At 43.1% G+C, this 26,111-nt stretch overlaps 1 protein-coding gene across 5 annotated transcripts in view; it reads right to left on the reverse strand.

Annotated features, from left to right (window-relative positions):
• Nucleotides 1-26,111, reverse strand: part of LOC137369795 (receptor-type tyrosine-protein phosphatase mu-like) — a 991,520-nt gene that overhangs the window by 641,376 nt on the left and 324,033 nt on the right. The gene's annotated exons all lie outside the window — the stretch shown is intronic.

Genomic DNA, 26,111 nt, shown 5'->3' on the forward strand with positions numbered 1-26,111 from the left:
CCACCCCCGCAACCAGTCCCACACACTCAGTATGCCTCCTGAAAAGAACAGTTATAACCTATTGGTTTCCCTACCTTTTGATTCCCTGGGAGTAACACTACAGAAGATGTACTAGTAATTTTAAAAAGTATTAGCTGTAGAATTTAAGAAACTTGATGGATGCGTGCATCCTCTGGGATCAGTGTTGAGTGATGTGTGGTATATTGGGGGAAAAAAAATCATTCATTCAAATTAGTGAAATGACAGTTACCTGCTCACTGCCCTGAATATGTACAAACTTAACAAACTGAGTCAAAATTGAATACTATATTTATGTCATTCTGTGACACCTTTGTAATAGACTGAGCCTTACCCACACTTCATACATTAACATGCATTAACAATGATGTGATAGATTAAAACAGCAAATATATACCTACTCATATACTACTTTATAAACCTTATTTCTCACACATAGAATGAAAGTCCTCAACATGCAATGGGAAGGTAAAGCCGCCAGGATTCGTCTACCTGATCACCGTCCAGTGACCCCTGTATGAACAGGGTGAGTATACGATTGCGCTCAGCTGCGATATCTCCGTGCTAAATAGACAACTATCTAAGGCTCACCCAAGTAGTGCGACGTGGGTGAGACACCAGTGGGCACTTGGCACCAGACTCAATGAACATAAATCTGACTTTGTGCCTTCAATCAAAGTGAAACTTGGGAAAGATGTAAAACTGGCCATTGATTCACTCTCACCCATTCTACACTATTGCACACAGTCAGAATTACTGCCAGCACCTTCAGAAGAGATGGGGAGAGAATTGTCAAAACAAAAACACCAGCATCAAATGTGACCTTACCTGGAGACAGTTCCTTCTTGATCAATTTTCACCATCATTGTCTGGGCAGTAATCAGAGCAAATTGACCAACCATTGTAAAACCCATTTGATTTTCATCCCATTGAAGGTGGAAACCATCCCACATTAATCTAATTGCAGTTTTTAAACTTGTTTTACTATAATTGTTCTGTAATTACAGCACATTGTCAGATATTCTGATGAAAGGTCATTGGCCAAAAATTTTAACTTTGTTTCTCTCTCTTTACAGATGCTGCCTGACCTGCTGAGTATTTCCAGCATTTTCTGTTTCTATTCTCATATATTACATAGTTACTTGTATAAGACACTAGTTCGGCCTCAGGTGGAGTATTGCGTCCAGTTCTGGGTGCCGCACTTTAGGAAAGACGTGAGGGCTTTGGCGAGAGTACAGAAAAGATTCACGAGAATGGTTCCAGGGATGAAGAATTTCAGTTATGAAGATGGATTGGAGAAGTTCGGACTGTTTTCCTTGGAGAAGAGGAGGAAGGTGATTTGATAGAAGTATTCAAAATCATGAGGGGTCTGGACAGAGTAGATGGAGACAAACTGTTCCCACTTGTGAAAGGATTGAGAATGAGAGGGCACAAGTATTTGGTAAGAGAAGCAAAAGTGACATGAGGAAAATCTTTTTCACGCAGAGAGTGGTTAAGGTCTGGAATGCACTGCTTGAGAGTGTGGTGGAAGCAGCTTCAATTGAAGCATTCAAAAGGGAATAAGACAGTTATATGAAAAGGAAGAATGTACAGGGTTACGGGGAGAAGGCGGGAGAATGGAACTGAGGGAATTGCTCTTTCAGAGAGCCAGTGCAGACACGATGGGCCGAATGGCCTCCTTCTGCACTGTAACGATTCTGTAATTCTGTGATGCTTTTCACAGCGGAGTATGGTAATGGGTAAGCTGTGCCATGTGACCTGGTTTGCAGATGATGCTGAGTTACCATCCAGTGGGTTCTGACGTGGGTAAGGTGTATCCCTCGTTCCAGGCCCAAGTTGTGGGAGAAGTACAGCAGTAGGCATTTGGACAAGAATAGAGTTTTTATTTGTCCTGGTTTAGCCTTGGTGAGTATATAATTGACAATGGGTGTACTGAGTACTTGGCACTGCATTGACGAACTGCAAGCATTAATCCCATTGCTCCTAGGCAGCTCACAAGTTACTAAGGCAATCAGTGTGAACCTGCAGCAATACCATATAGGAAAGGTGTGGAATCATTGGGAGTGAAATGGAGCAGTAGTGGAAGCCTTTAAGGCTGAAAATACATATGCAAGCAAAGGAAAAAAATGAATCAGACCTGCTTCCAGCTTTCCCTGAGTGCAGCTAAGGATCCCTTTAAACACCATTGGAAATAGTTGCCTCACGATCTGCACTGCCCATGGTTTGTAATTGGGTTGGGAAACTATTGGCAGCAATGCGGGTTGAGAAGAAAATGACGTCAGTGTCTTAACTGTAAAAGTAAGACATTTCAAAGTGATTGGCAAAAGAACCAAAGATGACATGAGGAAAAACCCTTTTACACAGCAAGTGGTTAGGATCTGGAATGCACTGCCCGGGAGGGTGGTGGAGGCAGATTCAATCGAGGCTTTCAAAAGGGTATTGGATAATCGTCTGAAGACAAAGAATTTGCAGGAGTACAGGGAAAAGGTGGGGGAGTGGGACTTGCTGAATTGCTCCTGCCAAAAGCCAGCATGGACACGATTGATCAAATGGCCTCCTCTGTGCTGTGACCATTCTATGATTCTATGATTTATTCATCTTTCGCTTAATTAGTTCACACACTGTGACGCACACACCAACTACGGCTATAGCACGATAAAAAAACTTCTAAATTGTTCTCTGTTAATTAAGTTCTCCCTTGTTTCTAGTAGTTCTGGCTGCTTAAATTGAGGTTCACTCTAAAATTGGAACAAGTAGAGCTCCAGCTGTAAGTCAGTAGGAATCCATTATTTTTGGTTGAAAGTTATGTCCCACCTACAGGCATAAATGGGTTGGTAGTGAGATGTAAATTGGCCCCATGGTCTACTATGGTAAAGATAAACAGGTCAAAACTAGAGGCCTCAGAGATGGGCAGACCATTTAAGCAGTTGTTGCCATAAGCTAGTTGGTTAATAAAAAGCAGATTAACATTTCGAGCCTGGTATTTGATAGAGAACGTCCATGGAGACTGGTGCGGCTGATAAAGGACTTAAAGCAAATGAGCCAGAGGCCTCCTTTCTTATCTCTATGGCTCAGCAGTAGGTACCTGATATCAAACAGAATTCTAGGCTGACTATCATACGCTACATAACTCCTATTTCTCAACTTTATTAGCTTGGTGTAGAGCATAACTTCAGAAGATGGTAGAGCACCTGTTAAAGAGGAAACTTTGCCTTTAGGCATTCAGTTTCATTAACCTCTAGGTTGCTCTTGCTTTGAAATTAACATGTAATGTACAAAGCTGGACTCTATATGTATCTCATTTTAGATTCAAGGAAATTGCCAAGTTTGAGGGAAAAGTGAGAGCACTGAATCATTCCTGCTGACTTTCTTTCTAATGACACAACATATAGCAATTGGTTGGAGAGACTGGTTACCAAGCAATTGACATTTATCCAAGCACTGCTAAAAGGAGAATATATTGGTAAATTACAAATGGGCCTCATGCCCTCCTTGTGCACAGACATATGTTAAGATCCTGACCAATCTGATGTCTTGCTCGACTAGCTGCTATGTTTAAATCAAAGCTCATCATGTTATCTTCTCATTGACTTCATTCCTGCGACGGTCCATAAACTTTAGGCGTAAGACCCTAATTTACGTTCGTTTTTCCGGGTCCTGCAAATTTTGGGCACGCACGATGAAGGACTAAGGGAAGACCCAACGGAGAACAGCACTGGGCATTATGCCAGAGCAGAATGGGCAAATGAGGCAGCGACTCAATTTTCAGGATCCTAGCATGTGAAGGAATTTGGCTATAATGAGGGGTTTAGTTTAGTTTAGTTTAGAGATACAGCACTGAAACAGGCCCTTCGGCCCACCGAGTCTGTGCCGACCATCAACCACCCATTTATACTAATCCTACACTAATCCCATATTCCTACCACATTCCCACCTGTCCCTATATTTCCCTACCACCTACCTATACTAGGGGCAATTTATAATGGCCAATTAACCTATAAACCTGCAAGTCTTTTGGCATGTGGGAGGAAACCGGAGCACCCGGAGGAAACCCACGCAGACACAGGGAGAACTTGCAAACTCCAAACAGGCAGTACCCAGAATTGAACCCGGGTCGCTGGAGCTGTGAGGCTGAGGTGCTAACCACTGCGCCACTATGAATGAGGGATCAAAAAAATTAAAAAGGGCTCATCTTCCTGAAAGGTTGAAAAACTTCACCTCTTTAATCCTAAAAACTTCCATGGAAAAGCTTGCCTCATCTTAGAACAATAAAAGGTAGTTTCTGATGAGGCGGATTCACTCCCAAAGCCAGGAACCTCATCGCACAGTAAAACATTAATAACAGTTTTGCAGACTGTTGCAAAAGCTAACACAGTGTAATAGTTGATAAGATGATTTTATGCTGATCGCCCTAAACCATAGTCAACTGAATTTTTGACAAAACGAAGCAAACCCAAAAACTGAATTATAATCTTGCAACATGGTTAGATGACTAATGAGAAATTGACCATCACGAAGCTCGCAGTTTGGCCTTTCCTAGGAATCTAAAAGGACGGATCTTACCTAGAAATTAATAGTTATACAAACTTTCTTAGGAATCAAAAAGGACACAGACCTTACCTAGAAATTAACAGTTATACAGTCTTATTTGGGAAATAAAGGGGACAAACTTACTTGTTGTTGAAATAACACCCCCTTACGTAAGAACATAATTATGCAACTTGAAAATTAGTAGAAATATTGGGAGCACATATTGGATTTTTAGATTCATTGGACTCGCTCCAATGTCTCTCATGGTAAAGGTACAACTATTGGAGTGAGGGAATGATAGTTTTCCCCTTAACTGGGACAGAAATATCTCGCGAACTCTGTAGTCTTTTACTCGGGGATCGAAGGTAAATGTTAATTTAATAATTGATGGATATCCTACGAAAATATTTTACTGTAACAATATTTAGATTTGAAAACTGGATTTTCTACTAGAAACAAGATTGCACTTTCTTTCTTTTCCTAGAAGTAATAATGCTGCGATTGATTGTCTCACCAACTGTGAATTGCATGTTTGGTTCTTTAATAAACCTTTATATAATTTAGAAATTATACTGTCTCACATTGTTTTCTGTATCGCTAACTCATGAACCCATCTCCGTGCACTCTTTCGTGGGGAGGTACATTACTGAGGAGAAATCTCCAGACCCTTAAAATATCCAGGTTATTATAATTTGGCTGAAGCTTGTTAAAAAGGCTATATGCGGGATGGTAATATTCTCAGCTGGTTCCTTTCCTTTGAAAAGAGTTAGAGCAGTCCTTCAGACCCATTCTGTGGGGTACATTTTACAGACCCCTTGGCGTCAGGGGTCATTGTGGCGGGGGGGGGGTGGGGGTGGGGAAAAATGCCTCCAGGATAGGCCCAGGGGTCTCAATGCTAGGAAGGCCTGGCCCTGACATTGCCAGTGAAGGCAAGGCCTCGTGGCTGCCCACTCACCGCTCAGCGATGGGAGCCCAATTTAAATATTTTAATTAATTTAAATAAACAAATGAATGATCGTCACGCTTCTGCCGTCTGTCCTGCTGCGATATTGGTGCCGGTGGCTGGCACTCCTGTGCCTTCGGCTCCCCGCCCAGGGAACTGAGGCAGAACACTGGTGGGGAGGGGGGAGCAGGTAGGTTTTTCAGTGCGGGAGGCAGTGGGAGTGGGGTCAAGGTAATATCATTGGTGTAGGGGATGGTGGGAAGGAGTAAAGTGTAAAGTTGATGCACTTTGGTGGGGGAAAGGTCAAGCGGACAAGGTAAGTGTTTTTGAGGGGGGAGATAGCAAGTAATGAATTCAATGGTTAATGGGGATGGGTGAAAGAGGGGCAAAATAAATGTTTTGAATTTTTTTCCTTCAATTTACCTTTAAATATTTAAATTGAAATGTAGGGCTCAAAGTCTTTAAAAACAATGTCGGTGCCTTCGCAAAGGCGGCTGACGCCATCACTTTTTTGAGGAAGTAACAAGAAGGATTGATGAGGGTAGTGTAGTGGATGTGGTCTACATGGATTTTAGTAAGGCATTTGAAAGGTATGGCAGACATGGCAGATTGGTCAGTAAAATGAAAACTCATGGGATGCAGGGGAATGTGGCAGGTTGGATCCAAAATTGGCTCAGTGACAGGAAACAAAGGGTTGTAGTTGACAGATGTTTTTGCGAATGGAAAGCTGTTTCCAGTGACGTTCCACAGGGCTCATTATTGGGTCCCTTTTTGCTTATTTATTTTTATTTATTTAGAGATACAGCACTGAAACAGGCCCTTCGGCCCACCGAGTCTGTGCTGACCAACAACTACCCATTTATACTAATCCTACATTAATCCCATATTCCCTACCACATCCCCACCATTCTCCTACCACCTACCTACACTAGGGGCAATTTACAATGGCCAATTTACCTATCAATCTGCAAGTTTTTGGCTGGGGGAGGAAACCAGAGCACCCGGCGGAAACCCACGCGATCACAGGGAGAACTTGCAAACTCCGCACAGGCAGTACCCAGAACTGAACCTGGGTCGCTGGAGCTGTGAGGCTGCGGTGCTAACCACTGCGCCACTGTGCCGCCTGTGTTTGTGGTATATATTAATGATTTGGGCTTAAATGTGGGAGGCATGATTTGGAAATTTGCTGATGACACAAAAATTGGCCGTGTCGTTGATAGTGAAGAGGTTAGCTGTAGACTCCAGAATGATATCAATGGTTTGGTTGAGTGGGTGGAAAAGTGGCAAATGGAATTTAATCCAGAGAAGTGTGAGGTAATACATTTGGGGAGGGCAAACAAAGCAAGGGAATACACAATAAACGGGAAGATATTGAGAGGGGTAGAAGAAGTGAGAGACCTTGGAGTGCATGTCCCCAGGTCCCTGAAGGTGGCAAGACAGGTAGATAGAGTTGTGAAGAAGGCATATGGAATGCTTTCCTTTATTGGCTGAGGTATACAATTCAAAAGCAGGGATGTAATGCTGAAACTGTATAAAATGCTGGTTAGGCCGCAGCTGGAGTATTGCGTACAGTTCTGGTCACCACATTACAGGAAGGACATAATTGCTCTGGAGAGAGGACAGAGGAGATTTACAAGAATGTTGCCAAGTCTTGAAAGTTGCAGCTGTGAGGAATGATTGGATTGGATAGGGTTGTTTTCCTTAGAACAGAGGAGGCTGGGGGTTGACTTAATTGAGGTGTACAAAATTATGAGGGGCTTAGATAGAGTAGACAGGAAGGACCTGTTTCCCCTAGCGGAGAGGTCAAGTACCAGGGTGTACAGATTTAAGGTGATTGGTAGAAGGATTAGAGGGGACATGAGGAAAAACCTTTTCACCCAGAGGATGGTGAGTGTCTGGAATTCACTGCCAGGAACAGTGGTGGAGGCAGAAACCCTCAACTCATTTAAAAAGTACCTGGACATGCACTTGAAGTTCTGCAACTTGCAGGTGCTGGAAGGTGGGATTAGATTGGCGGGTAGTTTTTTTTCAGCTGGCGCAGACATGATGGGCTGAATGGCCTCCTTCTGTGCTGTAATTTATCTATGGTTCTATGGTTCGAACTCGGCTATGATGCCCCCGCAACGAAATAGCCTGCCAACACTCATTGTCAATTTAATCCCATTTAATAACTGGCTCTTGGTTGAGATCTGCAGTGCCAACTGAACTATGTCCCTGAACAAGTCAATGGTAAGAGAGAAGGGGAGACAATTGGCAAGAAAAACATGCCTTAAAGTAAAAAAAGAGTTTAATCAGTATGCTTTCTGATTAGCTACTAACAATTTCCATTATAATGACCAGAGGCCATAGTGTGATTGGTAATTACCATGATAATCAGGGCTATCCAATCGAAACATGTTCTAATATGCAAATTTAAGATGTCAGAAAAGAGCATTGTTAGAAAAATGCTTTAAAGTTGCTTGCTGATTGGTGTGGGATTCATTTTTAAATTTGCCTAAATTACATTCTCACTCTGAAAAACAGTCTCCTAAACTTAACACAAAAGACATGAATGCAGATTAGAATGGTAGACTTGATATCTTTCAAAACCCTGCTACCATTGTGCCGATATGAGCATATTTTATAATTTTGAGGAGCAGTAAACCTTTCTTCAGGTATTGAGCATTGTTCTACCCGAAGACAATTGAGTTCTCATCAACAATGCATGAGCACGTGCGCGCGCACACACACACATATACACACACTCACAATTAGAGACACAGGCACAATTTTCGAAAGAGTCTGGAACTCCTCTCACCATACACATGCATCTACACAGAGTCGCAGGGGTCAGGAAAACTGAGCCTCAATGCCCAGGAGAATTGAACTTGCATGCATGCATATCATACCAGAAATGTCGGGGAACGCAGGGCTTAGTGAGAGAGGGGAACTGAAGGAAATCAGTATTAGTAGAAAAATGGTGTTGGGGAAATTGATGGGATTGAAGGCTGATAAATCCCCAGGGCCTGATGGTCTGCATCCCAGAGTACTTAAAGAAGTGGCCCCAGAAATACTGGATGCATTGGTGGTCTTTTTCCAAGATTCTATAGACTCTGGAACAGTTCCTACATATTGGAGGGTAGCTAATGTAACCCCACTATTTAAAAAGGAAGGTAGAGAGAAAGCAGGGAATTATAGACCTGACAGCCTGATGTCGGTAGTGGGGAAAATTCTAGAGTCCATTATCAAAGATTTTATAGCAGAGCACTTAGAGAACAGTGGTAGAATCGGGTAGAGTCAGCATGGATTTACGAAAGGGAAATCATGCTTGACAAATCTACTAGAATTCTTCGAAGATGTAACTAGTAGAGTTGACGAGGGGCAGCCAGTGGATGTGGTTTATTTGGACTTTCAGAAGGCTTTCAACAAAGTCCCACATAAGAGATTAGCCTGTAAAATTAAAGCACATGGGATTGGGGGTAGTGTATTGCGATGGATAGAAAATTGGTCGGCGGACAGGAAACAAAGAGTAGGTCTTTTTCTGAATGGCAGGCAGTGACTAGTGGGGTACCGCAGGGATCAGTGCTAGGACCCCAGCTATTCACAATATACATTCATGATTTAGATGAGGAACTAAATGTAATATCTCCAAATTTGCAGATGACACAAAACTGGGTGGGAGGGTGAGTTGTGAGGAGGATGTAGAGAGGCCTCAGGGTGATTTGGACAAGTTGAGTGAGTGGACTAATGCATGGCAGATGCAGCATAATGTGGATAAATGTGAGGTTATCCACTTTGGTAGCAAAAACAGGAAGGCAAATTATTGTCTGAATGGCTATAAACTGAGAGAGGGGAATATGCAGCGAGACCTGGGTGTTCTCGTACACCAGTGGCTGAAGGTAAGCATGCAGGTGCAACAGGCGGTTAAAAAGGCAAATGGTATGTTGGCCTTCATAGCGAGAGGATTCGAGTAGAGGAGCAGGGATGTCTTGCTGCAATTATACAGGGCCTTGGTGAGGCCACACCTGGAATATTGTGTGCAGTTTTGGTCTCCTTATCTGAGGAAGGATGTTCTTGCTATAGAGGGAGTGCAGCAAAGGTTTACCAGACTGATTCCTGGGATGGTGGGACTGACGTATGAGAGATTGAGTCGATTAGGATTATAGTCGCTGGAATTCAGAAGAGTGAGGGGGGATCTCATAGAAACCTATAAAATTCTAACAGCACTTGACAGGGTAGATGCAGGAAGGATGTTCCCGATGATGGGGGAGTCCAGAACCAGGGGTCATAGTCTAAGGATACAGGGTAAACCATTCAGGACTGAGATGAGGAGAAATTTCTTCACCCAGAGAGTGGTGAGCTTGTGGAATTCGTTACCACAGAAAGCAGTTGAGGCCAAAACATTGTATGTTTTCAAGAAGGAGTTAGATATGGCTCTTGGGTCTAAAGGGATCAAAGGATATGGGGAGAAAGCAGGGACAGGTTACTGAGTTGGATGATCAACCATGATCATAATGAATGGCGGAGCAGGCTCGAAGGGCCGAATAGCCTACTCCTGCTCCTATTTTCTATGTTTCTATGTTTAAAAATCTGTCTAACCCAGCCTTAAATATATTCAATGACCCAGCCTCCACTGCTCTCTGGGGAAGAGAATTCCAAAGATTAATGGCCCTTGTTAATCATTCATTGACTGTAAGCGTTAGAGCATTCTATCCTTTACTTCCAACCATCCCACTGTAAATATTCCAGCAATTGGCACTTCTTATAAAGTATTGGACAGTGGTTGCTCAATGCAAAACTGTTGTAAAAAGATTGACACACACATCAATTGACTGGTTCACAATCATGAATGTAGATGGGAAGTCTCAAACACCATCCATAAGACCTGGAGGATGAGCTTATGGAGATGGAAGTTTGAGCAGAAACAAAATATATCCCCCAATATAGACAGGCAGAGGGCATAGCAGAGCTGTACTAGGGTATGAAAGATCAGAGGCAACCGAAAGAAGAGAGAAACAAGCAACAGAGCAGTAGATATGAGTTTAGATGCAGTAATACTGCTGTCTGGCAAGTTGCTTTATTTTGCAGATCACTGCTGGAAATTAAGTCATTCCATATAAAGGTGGCAAGTTGAATTTTCCAAGCATCTGCCTGATTTCATCTGCACTACACTGCTCTAAGGAATGATGGTGGTGTGGTGGTAATGTCACTGAAGTAGTAATCCAGAGGCCCAGGCTAATGCCCTGGGAACACAAGTTCAAATCCCACCATAGCAGCTGGTGGAATTGAAATTCAATTAATTAATTTAAAAAATCTACAGTGGAAAGCTAGTCTCTGTTACAGTGCCATGAAACTATTAAAAAAAACCATCTAGTTCACGAATAATGCTCTTTCGGGAAGGAAATCTGCCATCATTACCTGATCTGGCCTACATGTGACTTCAGACCCACAGCAATTTGGTTGACTCTGAAATAGCCTAGCAAGCCGGTTGTCAAGGGCAATTAGGGATGGGCAACAGATGCTGGCCTTGCCACTTATGCCCACATCCCATGAAAGAGTAAAAAAAAAAATCACGATGTATTTTCAGCTGGTTTATTACAGAATCATCAGAGTTTAGGAATTAGACACAAGCTGTGGCTACAATCAGACAGGAACCAAGGTTCGTGTGGAACCAAAGAAAGACTTGCATTTATATAGCCCCTTTCATGACCTCAGGATATCGCAAAGTGCTTTACCGCCAATGAAGTACTTTCAAAGCGTAGTCACTGTTGTAATGCAGAAGAAGCAGCAGCCAATCTGTGGACAGCAAGATCGTACAAACAGCAATGTGATAACGACCAGATAATCTGTTTTGGGATGTTGATTGAGGAGTATACATTGTCCAGGGCACCGGGGGGGGGGGGGGGGTAACTCCTCTGCTCTTCTTTGAAATGACGCGGGACCTTTTATGTTCACCTGAGACAGGATGGTGCCTCAGTTTAAATCTCATCCAAAAGACAGCAAGTAAGTGAAGACAGTTCCACTGAGCTAGACAATAGAGGATGGTATGGTTAACTGTGTCAAAGACTGTAGAGAGGTTGAGGGGAATGAAGTATAATGCAACACCATCACATTCACAGAAAACATTGTCTGTGACTTGGAGTAGGGCCATTTCGGTGTTTTGAAGGAATGAAAACATATTGGAGAGACTTGAAGTGGGAAGTTGCGGAAAACATGAACATGGATTGGGAGGCAACAACACATCTAAGGACCTCAAAGAGGAAAGGAAAGTAGGAGATGTAGGCGATAGTTAATGAGAACTGAGGGATCAGGGTTGAGTTTTGTATGGCGTGGGGAGGTTTGGTGATGGTGATTTTAAGATGAAGGGAGAGATACAATGCCCGAGGAGAGGGAACCATTTACAATGTTTGCTAGCATGAGGATCATGAATGGAAGTTAGATGGTCAAGAGTTTTATGGGAATGGGGCTGAGAGAGCTGGAAGAGCACCAACTTTCATTGTACCTTCAATACTTCGACAACTGCATATGTCTAACTTGTTAACCATGATGTGCATTAGGTATTTTGCTGTGATAAATTCCACATGTGTCTCTAATGTTCCCATGCTCTGTGCGTCCAGGTGCAGGTTTGGAATGGAGTGATCTCAAAATAAGCCCAGAGTGGAAAAGCTGTCTCTCTGTCGCTGCTGTTGTATTGATCGGGGTCCTTTTCAAAGTTATCAATGGGCCCAGAATTTTCCCTGAATATCTGTTCCAGATATTCCTTATCCTGTTGGGGAAAGATCTCATCTTGCTCCAAGCTTGCAAACTTTACAACTAAGCCCTTCCGATCTGCACTCACAGGATTAATAGACTTTTTAAAATTCATTCATGGGACGTGGGCATCACTGGCCAGGCCAGCATTAATTGCCCATTCCTAATTGCCCTTGAGAAGGTGGTGGTGAGCTGCCTTCTTGAACCACTGGAGTCTATGTGGTGTAGGTACACCCACAGTGCTGTTAGGAAGGGAGTTTCAGGATTTTGACCCAGCGACTGTGAAGGAACGGCGATATAGTTCCAAGTCAGAATGGTGTGTGGCTTGGAGGGGAACTTGCAGGTGATGGTGTTCCTAATACCCCTCAAGGTTTTGGGGAGTCAGGAGGTGAGTTACTCGCTGCAGAATTCCCAGCCTCTGACCTGCTCTTGTAGCCACAGTATTTATATAGCTGGTGCAGTTAAGTTTCTGGTGAATGGTGATCCTCAGGAAGTTGTTGGTGTGGGATTCGGCAATGGTAATGCCATTGAATGTGAAGGGGAGATGGTTAGATTCTCATGTTGGAGATGGCACATTTGTGGTGCAATGTTTCTTTCCACTTATCAGTCCAAGCCCCAATGTTGTCCAGGTCTTGCTTGACCACATAGTTTATCTTGGCCATATACCTTTAATTATTCCAAACACCTGTATCATGTCCCTCTAAGTCTAACTTTTCCAATTAAATGTTAATCACATCAAATGTTATGACAACCAATGTTCCCCCTAAGCTGCCTAGATGCACGACAGCACAGCCATCTGAAAGGTATCACGCAGGCCTTATTCTGTGATTAATACCATTTAAAGGGATGCTGCAGTGAAAAAGACGGGCCACACACAGCAACTTAATTTTAAAGGGGATATCGATGACAACTAAGCAATGATTTTTATTTTACTCAAAATTCTAAATAAGGAATTTTGACAAACTGGGCATTTGTTTAAAACAATCCTGTTTTGATGGAGTTAATGTTGCAAGAAAAAGTCCAATCTCAAAGAAGTTTCCTGAGCTAATTTTCTGAACAGCAGGATAGCATGTAAGGCTTAATGGAAATTAATTTTCTTTGTGCTTTTATCCAAAACTGTAATTACCAATTAGCATGTCATTCACTCAGATAGAAGCTGCATTGTATAGATTGTTGGACTGTGAAAAACATTTGTTCTGAGTTTTTAGTTACTCCGATGCTAATGTATAGCATTCATCTTGGAAAAATCCTGTTAATAGTTCTGTCTCGGTGAAGTTCGGTTTTAATATTGTTATTTCTCTTATTCCCAGCTGAGTGGTATCTGTAATGTTGTTCAGCATGCGACACAAATTGACTCACTGTTAAGATAATTAGTTATACCTACTCTGAATAATTACTCCTGTATGAAAGCAGTCTGTCACAGCTAGACCTGTCTGGTGGCAAACTGTTCCATGTGTAAGGAAACTGTGATTTTACTAAAGGTGCGTTTTACCTTTTAAGTATCCATTCCCCTGTCACCCCTGTGCTCACTGACCTATATTGGCTCCCGGTTAAGCAATATCTTGATTTTAAAATTTTCATCCTTGTTTTCAAATTCCTCCATGGCCTCACCCTTTCCTCGTTCTGTAATTTCCTCCAGCCCTACAACCCTGCGCTCCTCCAATTCTGCATCCCCGATTTTAATTGCTACACAGTTGGTGACCGTGCCTTCATTGGTCTGGGCCCTAAGCTCTGGAATACCCTCCCTGCACATCTCTACCTCTCCACTTCGCTTTTCTCCTTTAAGATACTCCTTAACACCTAACTCTTTGACCAAGCTTTTAATCATCTGACCTAATATCTCCTTGTGAGTTTTGCTGTCATATTTTGTTTTAGAACATTAAAGGTGCTATATATATATTGTTCTTGTTGTTAGGTAGTTAGTTCGGTAGGTAGTGCATTGAATGCTAATCTAGGTTGCTCCTGTCATCAGTGGAACTCAGTCGAACTGGAGACCCACGTTTCATGGGTCTTGTGATTAACTGAGCTGCCTCCTCTTTTCTTCACTGAATACACCGAGCCATCTTATGCATGTTATGTTACAACACAACACAAAAATGCAGAAGCATTGAAGATGTCAGTGTAAATTCCTAGGTCTAGTCTGAACTGCCATTGCTTGTTCAGTCAGCCTATTGGAGGTTGATTGGTCAAAGAGAGATGCACATGCAGCCACTTTACATCCATCAGTGTTCCCATTTTGCCAATCAACCTGCCATGGGCATACATGATAAGTAGAGGCAAAGTATGAAATCAGGAAACGGTACACAAAAGTTTTTCAGATATTGTTCTATGAGGACCCTGCCAATAACATAAAAGTAAATAACATAAAGCTGCAATTAACCAAGTAAAATTGTACAATATCAGGATGAACATATCTCACTATATAATGTACCATTTCATTGTATGGCAAATGCAAGTTTCCAGTGCAGGTTCTGTGTCACTATGTAATGCACAGGGAATAATAATTGTTGATTAATTCACCATTGATAAAGGACTTTGAGTTATAAATGGTTTTGATCTCCTTACCTAAGGAAGCATGTACTTGTCTTCGAGGGAATGCAGTGAAGGTTCATCAGACTGATTCCTGGGACTTTTGCTATGAGAAGACATTCGGTAGACTGGGCCTACATTCCCTAAAGTTTAGAGGAATGAGAGGTGATCTAATTGAAACACAGAAAATTCTTAAGGGGTTTGACAGGGTAGATGCTTAGAAAATGTTTCTCCTGGCTGGCGAGGCTAGAACTAGGGGTTACAGTCTTAGAATAAGGGGTGGGCCAGTTAGGACTGAGATGAGGAGAAGTTTTTTCACTCAAAGAGTTGTGAGCCTTTGGAATTCTTTACCCCAGAGGGCTGTGGATGCTCAGTCATTGAGTATATTCAAGTCAGAGATTGATAGATTTTTGGATACTAAGGGAATCAAGGGATTGTGTAGCATGGTGTAGTGAGGTAGATGATCAGCCATGATCTTCATTGTTTGACAGAACAGGCTCGAGAGGCAAAATGGTCTACTCCTGCTCCTATTCCTTATGTTCTTAAAATGACAAGTTGCACTGGATGAAGTAACAGCCATCAAAAAAAATCATAAAACCATCAAAAACAAACTTATCTGATGCCTCGATAGGTAAATATCCTTCCCAGTATCTTCGTGACTTGGCCACTGATGAGTTAATAGATATTGTAATTGGGATGTTACAATTGGTTTGAGTGCCTGTAAACTGGAGAAGGAGAGAAAACCCAACTCTCGATTGCACTCCAATTACCCTGGGAGGTTTGGAGATGGACATGGGATGAAGCTTTCATGGTTGGATAGCAAGTCAACACTCATTTTCCAGGCTGATACATTAAGAACCACTAGTCACCAGTAGAGGGAAGTTGTAGAATGTGGTCAGAAACTGAAATTATCCTCGAGCATGAGGGAGCATCTTCAGAATAGGAAGAGACAGAATTTGGGAAAAGGTCGAAATATATAAATACTGCAATACTAATATGCCAATTTATTACAGACAGGAATCCAATTTCTGAATCGTCAAACAAACAGTTCATTCAGCATTCTCACATCATCTGAACCATTTAATTGGCTTACAGCCTCGTGATGCACTACCAGTCATGCGGTATCAAAAACAACTTACATTGACACAGTGCCTTTAATAGAGAAAAGCATCACAAATCAGACAAAAACACAAGGCAAAGACAAGATATTAGGAGAGGTGATTTAGGGTTCTAAAGGGGGAAAGGGAGATATAGAGATGAAGAGGTTTAGGGAGGGAATTCTAAAACGTAGGCTAAAGGCTAAAGGCATCACCTTCAATGGTGGGATGAACATAGATGGGGATGCACAAGAGGCTAGAATCAGAAGAACTGAGAGTTCACAAGGTCAGTAGGAGGTTACAGAGATGAGAAGGCATAAGGTCATGAAGGGATTTAAACACGAGGATGAGAAATCCTCACATATCCCATGCCTGATAGACACAGTTTATGTCATGTTTAAGGATATTAACAGTATATTTTTCTCCTCTCTGCAAATTTGTAGATGGTTTCTCAGATATTTCCTTCATGTTTCTTTCACTGTTAGTTACAGAGATTATTCATGTGACTTGGGACCTTTCAATGCTTTTTCTAGTTGGTTAGTCACACCATTATAGAAAGACGATATTGCAACATGTCTAAAAATCAATGGACTACTTCTGAAAGCAGTCTTTGTTTAGTAGGCAATTTCACAGCCCAACTTGTGCACTGCACGGTCGAACAAACAGCGATGAGATAAATGACTAGATAACTTTCTTTCGGTGGGGTTAGTGGATGGAAAGATATTGGTCAGGACACAGTGAGAACTCTCTTGCTCTTCTTTAGAAATCTTAAATCCACCTGAAGAGGTAGTCAGGGCTCAGGTTAACATTTCATCCAAAAGGTAGCACCTCTGACAGTGCAGCACTATCTCAGTACCATTAGCCTCAATTATGTGCTGAAGTTCTAAACTTGGGCTTGAATCCATGATGGGTTGACTCAAGAGATGAGCGTGCTGCCCTCTAGCTAAATGGACAACTAGATTTACTAGTTGCACATTGTTTTCAAATAGCAGAACAAAATAAAGTTGCAACTATTTCAGAAAACTTAGAAATTCTTTCTTTCTTTACATTCCAATTGTTGCTCCCCTCAGGCACTCACTCCTGTTGTACAAGATCAGACTACCATCCGATACCTCAGCCAAGTGGTTATTCATTATGTGTGAGTTCAGAACCCATCACAGCTGAACCTGCTTGTATCCTAATCCTGTCTCAGCACATGTCCTGCTTTTAGCAGACATTATGGATAGTGATAGCTGGACCACTGGGGTTGGATTTTACTGGACCCCTGACGTCAGGCTCCATGGCGGTGGGGGCCAGAAGAGTGTTCCAGTAGAGGCCCACCATGGAGCCTGACGCTGGGAGGGCCGGGCCCAATCTTCCCAGCGGTGGCGAGGCTCCGTGGCAGCCCCCGCATCGCTGGGAAACAGGACTCAGTTTTTGTAAAGAGAGAGTGGAACCAGCAGGCAGTTCAAAACAGTGGCAGAGAGAGAGAGAGAGCAAGACCAGGCAGTGTAAAACAGCGGCGGCAGAGAGAGAGAGAGAGAGAGCAAGACCAGGCAGTGTAAAACAGCGGCGGCAGAGAGAGAGAGAGAGAGAGCAGGACCAGCAGCTATCTTATCAAATCCAGTTCAGGTCACTCATTCTGAGGAGAAGGAAAAAATAATCAAAGTGTGACATCAGAGGAAAGCCGGTAGGTGATTGGTTGGCGAGTTTTTTTTATTGTTTTTCTTTCAAAACTTGGGTAATTTTACGAATTATAATGTTTTATTTACTAATACTAGTTAAGCTTAGTAGATTGGGAAACAGCAAGAGAGTTAATTAAGAAAGTAATTAAAGTAAATTAACTATAGCATAAGTAACAATGGCAGGACAGGTGTTATGTTGCAGCTGTGGTATGTGGGAACATTTGGATGCCAAGGCGATCCAGGACAAACATGTCTGCAGAAAGTGTAAGCAGTTAGAGGAATTCCAGATCAGGATTATTGATCTGGAAGCCGAACTGCAGACACTGCACAACATAAGGGAGGGGGAGAAATACCTGGACACTTTGTTCTGGAAGACGGTCACACCACTTAGAACAGGGTCATCTGTTTTGGTCAACAGCGAGGAACAGGAGGATGTGACCATGAGTGAGGCAGGTAAAGGGACTGAGCAAACAATTGTGGAGCAGCCTCAGACTTTGCAATTATCAAACAGGTTTGAGGTGCTCTCAACCTGTGTGGATGAAAGTGAGGTCTGCAAGATGGATGAGCAGACAGGCCATGGCACTGTGGTACAGGAAGGCATTCAAGTGGGGGGAGCAAAAAGGAATGTAGCGGTAGTAGGGGATAGTATAGTGAGGGGGATTGACACTGTTCTGTGCAGCCGAGAGCATGAGTCCAGAAGGCTGTGTTGCTGACCCGGTGCCAGAGTTCAGGACATCTGCTCAGGGCTGAACAAGAACTTGGAGTGGGAGGGGGAGGATCCAGTTGTCGTGGTCCATGTCGGTACCGATGACATAGGTAGGACTAGGAAAGAGTTTCTGCTTAGACTGTATGAGGAGCTAGGCACAAAGCTGAAGAGCAGAACCTCAAGGATAATAATCTCTGGATTGTTTCCTGCGTCACGTGCCAATTGGCAGAGGGAACATAAGATTAGTGAAATGAATACGTGTCTCAAAGACTGGTGTGGGAGAAGTGGGTTAGGTTCATGGGGCACTGGCACCACTACTGGGGAAAGTGGGGGCTGTACTGTTGGGACGGTCGGCACCTGAATCGTGCTGGGAACAGTGTTCTCGCAAACCGTATACCTAGGGAAGTAGAGGGGGTTTTAAACGAAACAAGGTGGGGTGAGGAATCAAGCCTGGGTAGATGTAGCAAATCAAGGGGTAGAGTCAAGGAAGGAGAACAGAATAATAATCCGGAAATGAAGGTCAGAAAATGGCAGGAAGGGACAGAGAGAAAAAAACCTAAGAACACACCAACAGTCAAGACTAGATGTTACAAAGATAACAAAAAGACAAACTAAAGGTTCTGTATCTGAATGCACGTAGCATTCATAACAAAGTAGATGAACTGATAGATCATATTTATTTACTTCAATGTGCACTGATAGCTGTTACAGAGAGGTGGCTGCAGGTTGACAGGATTGGACCTGAATATTGAGGGGTATATGACATTCAAGAAGAATAGTGAGCTAGGTAAAGGTGGAGGGGTAGCACTGTTAATCAAGTATGCATTAGTTAGAGATGACCTTGGTTCAGGAAATCAATATGTAGAATCGGTTTGGGTGAAGATAAGGAATAGTAGGGGAAAGAAGTCACTAGTGGGAGTGATCTACAGGGCCCCTAACAGTAATCACAATGTAGGACGAAGTATACAAAGAAGAAATATTGGATGCTTGTGATCAAGGGACGGCAATAATCATGGATGATTTTAATCTAGATATAAACTGGAAAAATCAGATTGGCAAAAATAGCCTAGATAAGGAGTTCATAGAATGCTTTCGAGATAGTTTCTTAGAGCAGCACATTCTGGAATGAACCAGAGAGTAATTTACATTAGACTTGGTATTGTGTCATGTGACAGGATTAATTAGTGACCTCAGAGTAAAGGCACCTCTAAGTAGCAGTGACCACAATATGATTGAATTTTACAATCAGTTTGAAAGGGAGCGGAGTGGGCCTAAGACTAGTATTTTAAACTTAAATAAGGGCAACTATGTGGGCATGAAAGCTGAGCTAGCTGAAGTGAACAGGGTTACTGGGCGAGGAGATAGATCAATAGAGAAGCAGTGGCAGACATTAAAGGGAATATTTCAGAATACTCAGGATAAGTATATTCCTACTATAAAGAAAAATTCTAAGGGGAGCACCCACCATCCGTGGTTAACTAAAGAAGTTAAGGAAAGCATTAAACTTAAGGCAAAAGCATATAATTGCATAAAGATGAGTGGCAGGTTATAAAGGACAAAGTAATTCCTGACAATGCAGCAGCCCACTGACTTCAGAGTGCACCAAACTGCCAGGACTAGGTTGCTCATGCATGGAATGACATCATCACGCAGCACCAACGTCACCGCGTATCCATGTCTGGTTCATCTTCGCACATGCGCGATAAAGCGTCATCAGGTATCCAGCCCCCCACTCGGCTGGAGGAAGTGGATGAATGGGATACTTTAAGGCTGCAGCTCGATCCCCTCAGCAACTCGCTCCAGGCACCGACGCTTCCTCCCCAACTCCCCTGGCTGATTGTTCCTCGCTTCGCGCCACCCCGCTGTCCGGCTGCTTTCCGTTCGGTCGCTCCCGGCACACCCCCCCACCCCCACCAGCCGCTAGCTCTAGGCCACGCCGCTTCCCTTCTCTTGGCCACTCGCTCCTATGTCATCCCGTCACCCCTTGCTGCCTGCCTTGCTTCTTTGGGAAGTGCGTGGAGACTGATCAAACATGGGAGTGAGTGGCCGAGAGGAGGGAAGTGGCGTGGCCTTGAGATAGTGGCTGGAGAGAGGGGTGGGGGGGGGGAGAAGCGAGCAGCCAGAGAACGGGGTGGCGCGAGCGGCAAACAATCTGGGAGGAAGTGGGGGGAAGCAGTGGGTTGCCAAGGGGGGGAGAGCGGCTAGTGGGGCGGGAGCTAGTAGCTGCGTTCGGGTGAAATCAGTCCTGCTCAGTCATTTAAACGAATCACAATAACGAATTGGCAGCACATTTTATACTCTGCCCGATTTTCTTTTCCATCGATTGGGGTGCCAATTCACTATCTTCCAATGGAAATTCATTCATAAAATTCCTTTTGTATTTAATAGGATTACTGGAATATTAAATGGATCTGAGGATTACAGTCAGTATCGTATAACTACATAGTAGCATATTACTAGGCTTCCATCCAACTTAATGTAAGTTTGCTCAAAAGATCTGGCCATAAGCATTTCCTGTGATAAATTGAGCAGTGCCATCATTAATCCTGGCAGCTGCCTGAACGTCACAGACACTGATGTTCCAGTTGAAGAGCCTGCATTTGCACATGTGCAAGTACTGCGCCACCTAGTGGTTGCATTGTCAGCAAACGCAGCCTATAAAGAATGGCAGAGATGACTAAAAGGTTAATCAGGAGAAAAGAAAATTACAGTATGAGAGGAAGCTAACTAGAAATGTAAAAACGGATAGCAAGAATTTCTATAGGTATTTAAAAAAGAAAAGAGTAAGTAAAATGAGTGTTGCTCCTCTAGAGAGTGGGAGTGGGGAGTTATTAGTAGATAATAAGGAAATGGCGGATGAAATGAACAAATATTTTGCTCTGTCTTCACTATAGAAGATACAGAAAACATTCCAGTAATAGCTGTAAATCAGGAGGTGGAAGGAAGAGAGGAACTTGATGAAATTACAATCACCAGGGAAGCGGTACTAACCAAACTGATGGAGCTGTGGCTGACAAGTCCCCGGGTCCTGATGGGCTTCATCCTAGGGTCTTAAAAGAGGTGGCTAATGAGGTAGTAGGTGCATTGGTGTTAATTTTTTCTAAATTCACTAGATTCTTTAAAGGTTCCATCGGACTGGAAAGTAGCAAATATAACCCCTCTATTCAAGAAGAGGTGGGGGGAGGCTGGAAATCAGGTAACTAAAGGCCATTTAGCTTGACGTCTGTCGTGGGGAAGGTGTTAGAATCGATCACTAAGGAGACTAGAGCTGGAGGCAATGGGTTCCCCCCCCCCACCCACCCCGCATTTGTTTTGCACACTGCCTGGAGGCCCTAGTTCTCCTCATGAGTCCAGAAGTGCTAAAACCAAAACTAGTGCCCAAAAGTGCTGCCTTGCTAACATCAGTCTGCCACAGTTTTGTTTTGCAGATCATTGCTGTTTGTCGACGTTTGCTGTGTGCGTACTGGCTGCCGCATTTCTTGCATTATATTAAAAGTATTTCATTGGCTGTGACGTGCTTTGAGATGTCTGGTGGTCGTGAAGGTTGCAATATAATTGCAAGTCTATCTTTATTTCATTTTAATTGAGCTTTATATGACCCAAGCATATAAAACTGATCTCAAACACTTAATGGCATTCTGGCAAAAGCAGATTTTATTCCTGTGTTAAACATTTACTGTATTTTGTTTATCATCAGGAAATGACTACTTAGTGTGCAGCAGCTCCTTTCCTGAAATCTGTTTGGTTTGTAAGATGCTAGAAATATTGGATCCTCTTACTTTTTTTTAAAAAAATGATAAAGCTTGTATTGAAATCCTGCAAATCCGAGGTCTGTAAATTTCAAGGGTCAATTGGTTTTAAAAAAAACTAACAAATGAGTGAGTTCTTTTGCATTTTGCACAGGAACTTGCTGGAGATATGACAGACCTGAATTGTCCTGATAAATCGGTCAGTTAGAGCGACTTGCGAGGACTGCTTGTTAAAAAGTGGATTACTGCGGAATCAAAATTGTCAGAGCAGTGAAACAAATCATGGGCATAAATCACTCTTTTGTTAGCTCAAATCTTCTTAGGAAAATGTTTGGCAACCTTATCAGTCAGAAAACGCCTGAGCAAAACTGCTCTTTCTCCAAGTTACTCGTGAAAACTGACTTGGATTTTTAAATCTGTAAGATGTCTTACATCAGATGACAAACCACCCCCCCCCCACCCCCAAAATCTAAACAGGAAGCAGGTCAGCAGCTGGATAGCACAGACTCCCCATTCTCTCTGCTTCAGTGAGAACAAGTCAAATGAGCTTTGAACTCCGAGCTTCCGGTTGCTTGCCATTTTAACACACCCCACTACTCTCATGCCCACATCTCTGTCCTGGGCTTGCTGCAGTTTAAAAAAAAAATTATTTAGAGATACAGCACTGAAACAGGCCCTTCGGCCCACCGAGTCTGTGCCAACCAAGAACCACCCACTTATATGAACCCTACAATAATCCCATATTCCCTACCACCTACCTACACTAGGGGCAATTTACAATGGCCAATTTACCTATCACCTGCAAGTCTTTGGCGGTGGGAGGAAACCAGAGCACCCAGCGAAAACCCACATGGCGACAGGGAGAACTTGCAAACTCCACACAGGCAGTACCCAGAATTGAACCCGGGTCACTAGAGCTGTGAGGCTGCGGTGCTAACCACTGCGCCACTGTGCCGCCTGTGTTCTAGCGAACATCAACCCAAGCTCGAGGAACAGCATCTCATTTACCGTTTAGGCACGCTACAGTCTGCTGGACTGAACATTGAGTTCAATAATTTCAGAGCATGACTGGCCCCCTTTTTTATTTTTATTTTTTATTTTTATTTTATTTTAGTTTGTTTCATCATTTATTTTTTTACCATGTGCCTGCCCACTGTTTTTTTTTTCATGTTTGTGCTTTGGGCCGGGCTGTTCATTGTTTGGTCATTTAACACCCTCTCTGCACTACATTTTGTCTTTCACCACACCATTAACACATTGTTTGCCTTTGCTCCATGACCTTCTGGTCAGTTACTCTCTGTGACTCTATGTCCTATCAACACCTTCCCTTTTGTCATCTCTTGCCCCACCCACGCTTTATTTGCTTAAAACCTTTTACATTTCTAACCTTTGCCAGTTCTAATGAAGGGTCACTGACCTGAAACGTTAACTCTACTTCTCTCTCCACAGATGCTGCAAGATCCGCTGAGGATTTCCAGCATTTCTTGTTTTTATTTTAAATTTCTTACCACATTTTCCATCCTTACTTAGTATTGGCTTTGCTACAATCCCGTTGCTGCTGGCAGGTAAATGTATCAATTAACAGAAGAAACCTCCCTGTTTTTTTTTAAACTGATGAGCTTGTTTGTGTCAGAGCCAGTTAACATCAAGTACAATGTTCTAATTATGTATCGTCGCTCACATCTGTAACCTTGCTAATCATGTATTTGTAGCTTTGCTAAACCCATAAAAGTTGGCGAGCTTGCAGGATGTTAACTCAACGGTAAAAAAAAATCAGTATTAATAAATAGCGGCAACAGTCTGGAACTAAAAAGCAAGGTTTAACATTCAGACAATTGACCTCAAGCTCATGTTGAAAAATATAAGGTTCTGGCAGGTTCGCCTCCAGTGCCGTGTCAGAGAAACCTGGAGCCATTTTGTGTCTTTCCCAGGTCAAACTCACTTCTATAAACCTGCTTTTTGTAGCCTGATTTTCACCTTTGATCTGCTATTACTCACTATACCCATAGGCCATGCTTTTATTGCCATTAATACCCCTACACAAGTAAGAATATATCACAATTCTCTGGCTCTAGATTTATCCAGTGAAAAACAATCTGTGGAATATGTTCTGATTTCTACCAGTGAGGTGACCATGTAAGTGCAAGGAACAACATTACAAATGAGTTATGCTCAGTGTCACAAGTGGAAATGAAAATAATATAATCTGAATTGTCATTCAATACTGAGCCTGGCCCTGCTACATTTTGCAGTTTTGCTTTGGGACCCCTCCCCACTGTTTCAAATTTACATGAACAACTTGGGGTCGGAAGATCATGTCCCTCCGTGGCAAGTTGGAAAATTGAATTCAATTATCCTGGAAATGTGCAGAATTACAAAACAAAGCAGAAAATGACTCAACTCATTCACTAATATCCTTTATGGAAGGATAGCTGCTGCCCCTACCTGCACGTGGCTTCATTCATGCACAATGTGATTTACTCTAAATGCTCTCAGATAAGTAAGAATGGACAACAACGTGCATTTATATTGCTCATTTAACGCAGGAAAATATCACAAAACAATAAATATTGCCTAGCCATTGTTGCCCACATCCAAGAACAAAGACAAAAAATCTGAGGACCGAGCTCAGAAATTATCAAATGATTTCGGCTAAATTTGTAAGTGGTCAGAACAATGATGAATTAAATTTAATGCAAGAAGATGTAAACTAGGAAGAAACATCAGATGGAAAACTGGGCACTATAAGTCAAAATGGCTAAGGATGAAGTTAAGAGAGAATCTTGGTGGGGCTTGACATTGTCCCAAAGGCATCTCTCCCACTTTGAAGGAGACAGTTGGTGATGTACAGCTTGAGAGTCACCACTCCTCAAGCATAGGGCAAGGAGAGGAGGCAGGCCTCTGTGAACCACCACCACCACTGATATGGGGATCGAACCCACGCTCTTGGTGCCTTTTTGCATTATATGCTACCTGTCTAGCCAACTGAGTTAACTAACCCCCCTAGGCTTAGCATTACACATGTACAATTCCCATGGAGCAGCAATCAACACAGTTAATAGAATGCTGAACTACAGAGCCAAAATAATAGAGTACCAGTCAGAAAAAGTGCTGCACAACCTGTATAGAGTGGTGGCAAGACCCCACCTTGAGTACTGACACAAGTCACTGATGGTTACCAAGATATAGCTGGAAAATCATTTCTAAATAAACTGCAAGAGCAGGACAAGGAGACACAGGTTCAAATTATTCAAAGGTAAATTTAGTAAATGTCAGGATGTTCTCCTGAATGCAAAGTGTGACAGAACAGACTATGGAATTATTTAAAAAGCTGTTGGATGGTTGGCATCCTTCCATCTATGAAAGATAATGGACATGCAGCAAACAATCCATTTAGGTGGGGTGTCTTCTCTTGGTGCACCTTTGTTGATGGCTGTGAAGGCCAATCCTTGACAGGCAGATTCTGCCACAAGTGCTGCACCTGAAACTGCCAAGTGACTCTGTGAGTTGTTGTTTTTGATGTTGCTGTCTTTTGCCAAGCTACTGTAGCAACTGGTCGCCATATAGTCAACAGGATATTTCCCTCTTTTGCCAGCTAGTGACTCCCAGATGAGATCGTCGACATTTAGGGCCTTCACGTCATACTTGCAAGCATTCTTGAACTGAAGCTTTGGGCGCCCCACTGGTCATCTGACCACGGCTACCTCACCATACAGAAGGTCCTGGGTTATGTGACCGTCTTCCATCCTGCGGACGTGTCTGATCCACCAAAGCCACCTCTGTTTGATAAGTGCTAACACACTAGGGAGCTCTGCCTTGGAGAGGGCCGGCAGCTCTGCAGTACTGGCAGCACCACTGGGAGTGGTGGCCACTGCCAGTATTGCAGGAGGCCGGAAGAGGAGTAGATATCGGAGACCCCAGACTCAAGTGTGTGGGGCTGGGGTCACTGGGGCCATTCAGGCAGGTCCCGGCGACAAGGTGGCGGGGTGGTTGGTGAGAGTGGGGAGTATTGCCAAGGGGCCCTCCAAGGGCCCCAGATTGCACCCAAAGTAGGGACCCCACCCCGAACCTCCTCGGATGCCACCCTGGTGACGGCTCCGCACGGTGGTCTGCAATGCTCCTGGCATTGACATACATGGTGAGGGC

The sequence above is a fragment of the Heterodontus francisci genome, chromosome 5 (genome assembly GCF_036365525.1).
Source record: "Heterodontus francisci isolate sHetFra1 chromosome 5, sHetFra1.hap1, whole genome shotgun sequence".
NCBI classification, from domain to species: domain Eukaryota; kingdom Metazoa; phylum Chordata; class Chondrichthyes; order Heterodontiformes; family Heterodontidae; genus Heterodontus; species Heterodontus francisci.